Source organism: Notothenia rossii, assembly GCF_949606895.1.
Source record: "Notothenia rossii genome assembly, chromosome: 5".
NCBI lineage: Eukaryota > Metazoa > Chordata > Actinopteri > Perciformes > Nototheniidae > Notothenia > Notothenia rossii.
Window position 1 is genome coordinate 893,953 of NC_136903.1, and position 7,500 is coordinate 901,452.

The window sequence follows — 7,500 nt, forward strand, 5'->3', positions numbered from 1 at the left end:
ACTGTGGGGGACACTTCTGTAGCAATGGAGAGTCAGGACACGAGGACAGCTGGAGCTCTGATGGAGTCAGGACTCAGAGAGACACGAGGAGAGCTGGAGCTCTGATGGAGTCAGGACTCAGAGACACGAGGAGAGTTGGAGCTCTGATGGAGTCAGGACTCAGAGAGACACGAGGAGAGCTGGAGCTCTGATGGAGTCAGGACTCAGAGAGACACGAGGAGAGCTGGAGCTTTGATGGAGTCAGGACTCAGAGACACGAGGAGAGCTGGAGCTCTGATGGAGTCAGGACTCAGAGAGACACGAGGAGAGCTGGAGCTCTGATGGAGTCAGGACTCAAAGAGACACGAGGAGAGCTGGAGCTCTGATGGAGTCAGGACTCAGAGAGACACGAGGAGAGCTGGAGCTCTGATGGAGTCAGGACTCAGAGAGACACGAGGAGAGCTGGAGCTCTGATGGAGTCAGGACTCAGAGAGACACGAGGAGAGCTGGAGCTCTGATGGAGTCAGGACTCAGAGAGACAGGAGGAGAGATGGAGCTCTGATGGAGTCAGGACTCAGAGAGACACGAGGAGAGCTGGAGCTCTGATGGAGTCAGGACTCAGAGAGACACGAGGAGAGCTGGAGCTTTGATGGAGTCAGGACTCAGAGAGACACGAGGAGAGCTGGAGCTCTGATGGAGTCAGGACTCAGAGAGACGAGGAGAGCTGGAGCTCTGATGGAGTCAGGACTCAGAGAGACGAGGAGAGCTGGAGCTCTGATGGAGTCAGGACTCAGAGAGACACGAGGAGAGCTGGAGCTCTGATGGAGTCAGGCCTCAGAGAGACACGAGGAGAGCTGGAACTCTGATGGAGTCAGGACTCAGAGAGACACGAGGAGAGCTGGAACTCTGATGGAGTCAGGACTCAAAGAGACACGAGCAGAGCTAGAGCTCTGATGGAGTCAGGACTCAGAGAGACACGAGGAGAGCTGGAGCTCTGATGGAGTCAGGACTCAGAGAGACACGAGGAGAGCTGGAACTCTGATGGAGTCAGGACTCAAAGAGACACGAGCAGAGCTAGAGCTCTGATGGAGTCAGGACTCAGAGAGACACGAGGAGAGCTGGAGCTCTGATGGAGTCAGGACTCAGAGACACACGAGGAGAGCTGGAGCTCTGATGGAGTCAGGACTCAGAGACAAAAGGAGAGCTGGAGCTCTGATGGAGTCAGGACTCAGAGAGACACGAGGAGAGCTGGAGCTCTGATGGAGTCAGGACTCAGAGAGACACGAGGAGAGCTGGAACTCTGATGGAGTCAGGACTCAAAGAGACACGAGGAGAGTTGGAGCTCTGATGGAGTCAGGACTCAAAGAGACACGAGGAGAGCTGGAGCTTTGATGGAGTCAGGACTCAAAGAGACACGAGGAGAGCTGGAGCTCTGATGGAGTCAGGACTCAGAGAGACACAAGGAGAGCTGGAGCTCTGATGGAGTCAGGACTCAGAGACACGAGGAGAGCTGGAGCTTTGATGGAGTCAGGACTCAAAGAGACACGAGGAGAGCTGGAGCTCTGATGGAGTCAGGACTCAGAGAGACACAAGGAGAGCTGGAGCTCTGATGGAGTCAGGACTCAGAGACACAAGGAGAGCTGGAGCTCTGATGGAGTCAGGACTCAGAGAGACACGAGGAGAGCTGGAGCTCTGATGGAGTCAGGACTCAGAGAGACACGAGGAGAGCTGGAGCTTTGATGGAGTCAGGACTCAGAGACACGAGGAGAGCTGGAGCTCTGATGGAGTCAGGACTCAGAGAGACACGAGGAGAGCTGGAGCTCTGATGGAGTCAGGACTCAGAGAGACACGAGGAGAGCTGGAGCTCTGATGGAGTCAGGACTCAGAGACACGAGGAGAGCTGGAGCTCTGATGGAGTCAGGACTCAGAGACACGAGGAGAGCTGGAGCTCTGATGGAGTCAGGACTCAGAGAGACACGAGGAAAGCTGGAGCTCTGATGGAGTCAGGACTCAGAGAGACACGAGGAGAGCTGGAGCTCTGATGGAGTCAGGACTCAGAGACACGAGGAGAGCTGGAGCTCTGATGGAGTCAGGACTCAGAGACACGAGGAGAGCTGGAGCTCTGATGGAGTCAGGACTCAGAGAGACACGAGGAGAGCTGGAGCTCTGATGGAGTCAGGACTCAGAGAGACACGATGAGAGCTGGAGCTCTGATGGAGTCAGGACTCAGAGAGACGAGGAGCAATACCCAAGCTCCTCCCCCTTAAGAGAGATAGCAGCAATACCCAAGCTCCTCCCCCTTAAGAGAGATAGCAGCAATACCCAAGCTCCTCCCCCTTAAGAGAGATAGCAGCAGAACCCCGGGCCGTAGACCTGTGCCGTGGGAAAGGAAAGTGAGAGGAGAAAACGATGAACTGGGTCGAAGGCTGAAGACCAGAGCAAATGATTCCCTAGCACACACAGCAGAGAGGGAAGGCAGGCTGGCAACAGACGACAACATACGTGTCATTTCTTTTTTTGGGGAATTAACTTTTTATTTGTCAACTTTTTTTTGTCTGCAACTACTACTACTAAAATATCTGCAGTGACATCAGAAGGAGTCATGTGACCACATCGTTCAAATAAGACCATTAAACATTTCAGGGAAGTTTCCAACAACAGAGACAGTGCGTCACTCTTTAGTGTCCCCTGGTCTCCAGCTGTGTGCGTCACTCTTTAGTGTCCCCTGGTCTCCAGCTGTGTGCGTCACTCTTTAGTGTCCCCTGGTCTCCAGCTGTGTGCGTCACTCTTTAGTGTCCCCTGGTCTCCAGCTGTGTGCGTCACTCTTTAGTGTCCCCTGGTCTCCAGCTGTGTGCGTCACTCTTCAGTGTCCCCTGGTCTCCAGCTGTGTGCGTCACTCTTTAGTGTTCCCTGGCCTCCAGCTGTGTGCGTCACTCTTTAGTGTCCCCTGGTCTCCAGCTGTGTGCGTCACTCTTTAGTGTCCCCTGGTCTTCAGCTGTGTGCGTCACTCTTTAGTGTCCCCTGGTCTCCAGCTGTGTGCGTCACTCTTTAGTGTCCCCTGGTCTCCAGCTGTGTGCGTCACTCTTTAGTGTCCCCTGGTCTCCAGCTGTGTGCGTCACTCTTTAGTGTCCCCTGGTCTCCAGCTGTGTGCGTCACTCTTTAGTGTCCCCTGGTCTCCAGCTGTGTGCGTCACTCTTTAGTGTCCCCTGGTCTCCCAGCTGTGTGCGTCACTCTTTAGTGTCCCCTGGTCTCCCAGCTGTGTTCATCACTCTTTAGTGTCCCCTGGTCTCCAGCTGTGTGCGTCACTCTTTAGTGTCCCCTGGTCTCCAGCTGTGTGCGTCACTCTTTAGTGTCCCCTGGTCTCCAGCTGTGTGCGTCACTCTTTAGTGTCCCCTGGTCTCCAGCTGTGTGCGTCACTCTTTAGTGTCCCCTGGTCTCCAGCTGTGTGCGTCACTCTTTAGTGTCCCCTGGTCTCCAGCTGTGTGCGTCACTCTTTAGTGTCCCCTGGTCTCCAGCTGTGGGCGTCACTCTTTAGTGTCCCCTGGTCTCCAGCTGTGTGCGTCACTCTTTAGTGTCCCCTGGTCTCCAGCTGTGTGCGTCACTCTTTAGTGTTCCCTGGTCTCCAGCTGTGTGCGCCACTCTTTAGTGTCCCCTGGTCTCCAGCTGTGTGCGTCACTCTTTAGTGTCCCCTGGTCTCCAGCTGTGTGCGTCACTCTTTAGTGTCCCCTGGTCTCCAGCTGTGTGCATCACTCTTTAGTGTCCCCTGGTCTCCAGCTGTGGGCGTCACTCTTTAGTGTCCCCTGGTCTCCAGCTGTGTGCGTCACTCTTTAGTGTCCCCTGGTCTCCAGCTGTGTGCGTCACTCTTTAGTGTCCCCTGGTCTCCAGCTGTGTGCGTCACTCTTTAGTGTCCCCTGGTCTCCAGCTGTGTGCGTCACTCTTCAGTGTCCCCTGGTCTCCAGCTGTGTGCGTCACTCTTCAGTGTTCCCTGGCCTCCAGCTGTGTGCGTCACTCTTTAGTGTCCCCTGGTCTCCAGCTGTGTGCGTCACTCTTTAGTGTCCCCTGGTCTTCAGCTGTGTGCGTCACTCTTTAGTGTCCCCTGGTCTCCAGCTGTGTGCGTCACTCTTTAGTGTCCCCTGGTCTCCAGCTGTGTGCGTCACTCTTTAGTGTCCCCTGGTCTCCAGCTGTGTGCGTCACTCTTTAGTGTCCCCTGGTCTCCAGCTGTGTGCGTCACTCTTTAGTGTCCCCTGGTCTCCAGCTGTGTGCGTCACTCTTTAGTGTCCCCTGGTCTCCAGCTGTGTGCGTCACTCTTTAGTGTCCCCTGGTCTCCCAGCTGTGTTCATCACTCTTTAGTGTCCCCTGGTCTCCAGCTGTGTGCGTCACTCTTTAGTGTCCCCTGGTCTCCAGCTGTGTGCGTCACTCTTTAGTGTCCCCTGGTCTCCAGCTGTGTGCGTCACTCTTTAGTGTCCCCTGGTCTCCAGCTGTGTGCGTCACTCTTTAGTGTCCCCTGGTCTCCAGCTGTGTGCGTCACTCTTTAGTGTCCCCTGGTCTCCAGCTGTGTGCGTCACTCTTTAGTGTCCCCTGGTCTCCAGCTGTGGGCGTCACTCTTTAGTGTCCCCTGGTCTCCAGCTGTGTGCGTCACTCTTTAGTGTCCCCTGGTCTCCAGCTGTGTGCGTCACTCTTTAGTGTCCCCTGGTCTCCAGCTGTGTGCGCCACTCTTTAGTGTCCCCTGGTCTCCAGCTGTGTGCGTCACTCTTTAGTGTCCCCTGGTCTCCAGCTGTGTGCGTCACTCTTTAGTGTCCCCTGGTCTCCAGCTGTGTGCATCACTCTTTAGTGTCCCCTGGTCTCCAGCTGTGGGCGTCACTCTTTAGTGTCCCCTGGTCTCCAGCTGTGTGCGTCACTCTTTAGTGTCCCCTGGTCTCCAGCTGTGTGCGTCACTCTTTAGTGTCCCCTGGTCTCCAGCTGTGTGCGTCACTCTTTAGTGTCCCCTGGTCTCCAGCTGTGTGCGTCACTCTTTAGTGTCCCCTGGTCTCCAGCTGTGTGCGTCACTCTTTAGTGTCCCCTGGTCTCCAGCTGTGTGCATCACTCTTTAGTGTCCCCTGGTCTCCAGCTGTGGGCGTCACTCTTTAGTGTCCCCTGGTCTCCAGCTGTGGGCGTCACTCTTTAGTGTCCCCTGGTCTCCAGCTGTGTGCGTCACTCTTTAGTGTCCCCTGGTCTCCAGCTGTGTGCGTCACTCTTTAGTGTCCCCTGGTCTCCAGCTGTGTGCGTCACTCTTTAGTGTCCCCTGGTCTCCAGCTGTGTGCGTCACTCTTCAGTGTCCCCTGGTCTCCAGCTGTGTGCGTCACTCTTCAGTGTTCCCTGGCCTCCAGCTGTGTGCGTCACTCTTTAGTGTCCCCTGGTCTCCAGCTGTGTGCGTCACTCTTTAGTGTCCCCTGGTCTCCAGCTGTGTGCGTCACTCTTTAGTGTCCCCTGGTCTCCAGCTGTGTGCGTCACTCTTTAGTGTCCCCTGGTCTCCAGCTGTGTGCGTCACTCTTTAGTGTCCCCTGGTCTCCAGCTGTGTGCGTCACTCTTTAGTGTCCCCTGGTCTCCAGCTGTGTGCGTCACTCTTTAGTGTCCCCTGGTCTCCAGCTGTGTGCGTCACTCTTTAGTGTCCCCTGGTCTCCAGCTGTGGGCGTCACTCTTTAGTGTCCCCTGGTCTCCAGCTGTGTGCGTCACTCTTTAGTGTCCCCTGGTCTCCAGCTGTGTGCGTCACTCTTTAGTGTCCCCTGGTCTCCAGCTGTGTGCGTCACTCTTTAGTGTCCCCTGGTCTCCAGCTGTGTGCGTCACTCTTTAGTTTCCCCTGGTCTCCAGCTGTGTGCGTCACTCTTTAGTGTCCCCTGGTCTCCAGCTGTGTGCATCACTCTTTAGTGTCCCCTGGTCTCCAGCTGTGGGCGTCACTCTTTAGTGTCCCCTGGTCTCCAGCTGTGTGCGTCACTCTTTAGTGTCCCCTGGTCTCCAGCTGTGTGCGTCACTCTTTAGTGTCCCCTGGTCTCCAGCTGTGTGCGTCACTCTTTAGTGTCCCCTGGTCTCCAGCTGTGTGCGTCACTCTTTAGTGTCCCCTGGTCTCCAGCTGTGTGCGTCACTCTTTAGTGTCCCCTGGTCTCCAGCTGTGTGCGTCACTCTTTAGTGTCCCCTGGTCTCCAGCTGTGTGCATCACTCTTTAGTGTCCCCTGGTCTCCAGCTGTGGGCGTCACTCTTTAGTGTCCCCTGGTCTCCAGCTGTGGGCGTCACTCTTTAGTGTCCCCTGGTCTCCAGCTGTGTGCGTCACTCTTTAGTGTCCCCTGGTCTCCAGCTGTGTGCGTCACTCTTTAGTGTCCCCTGGTCTCCAGCTGTGTGCATCACTCTTTAGTGTCCCCTGGTCTCCAGCTATGTGCGTCACTCTTTAGTGTCCCCTGGTCTCCAGCTGTGTGCGTCACTCTTTAGTATCCCCTGGTCTCCCAGCTGTGTGCGTCACTCTTTAGTGTCCCCTGGTCTCCAGCTGTGTGCGTCACTCTTTAGTGTCCCCTGGTCTCCCAGCTGTGTGCGTCACTCTTTAGTGTCCCCTGGTCTCCAGCTGTGTGCGTCACTCTTTAGTGTCCCCTGGTCTCCAGCTGTGTGCGTCACTCTTTAGTGTCCCCTGGTCTCCAGCTGTGTGCGTCACTCTTTAGTGTCCCCTGGTCTCCAGCTGTGTGCGTCACTCTTTAGTGTCCCCTGGTCTCCAGCTGTGTGCGTCACTCTTTAGTGTCCCCTGGTCTCCAGCTGTGTGCGTCACTCTTTAGTGTCCCCTGGTCTCCAGCTGTGGGCGTCACTCTTTAGTGTCCCCTGGTCTCCAGCTGTGTGCGTCACTCTTTAGTGTCCCCTGGTCTCCAGCTGTGTGCGTCACTCTTTAGTGTTCCCTGGTCTCCAGCTGTGTGCGCCACTCTTTAGTGTCCCCTGGTCTCCAGCTGTGTGCGTCACTCTTTAGTGTCCCCTGGTCTCCAGCTGTGTGCGTCACTCTTTAGTGTCCCCTGGTCTCCAGCTGTGTGCGTCACTCTTTAGTGTCCCCTGGTCTCCAGCTGTGTGCGTCACTCTTTAGTGTCCCCTGGTCTCCAGCTGTGTGCATCACTCTTTAGTGTCCCCTGGTCTCCAGCTGTGTGCGTCACTCTTCAGTGTCCCCTGGTCTCCAGCTGTGTGCGTCACTCTTCAGTGTTCCCTGGCCTCCAGCTGTGTGCGTCACTCTTTAGTGTCCCCTGGTCTCCAGCTGTGTGCGTCACTCTTTAGTGTCCCCTGGTCTTCAGCTGTGTGCGTCACTCTTTAGTGTCCCCTGGTCTCCAGCTGTGTGCGTCACTCTTTAGTGTCCCCTGGTCTCCAGCTGTGTGCGTCACTCTTTAGTGTCCCCTGGTCTCCAGCTGTGTGCGTCACTCTTTAGTGTCCCCTGGTCTCCAGCTGTGTGCGTCACTCTTTAGTGTCCCCTGGTCTCCAGCTGTGTGCGTCACTCTTTAGTGTCCCCTGGTCTCCCAGCTGTGT

The 7,500-nt window shown here is 55.9% G+C and overlaps 1 protein-coding gene across 1 annotated transcript in view; it reads left to right on the forward strand.

The window, feature by feature from the left end:
* Positions 1 to 7,500, forward strand: part of LOC307041209 (uncharacterized protein) — an 87,339-nt gene that overhangs the window by 42,703 nt on the left and 37,136 nt on the right. The window lies entirely within an intron of this gene.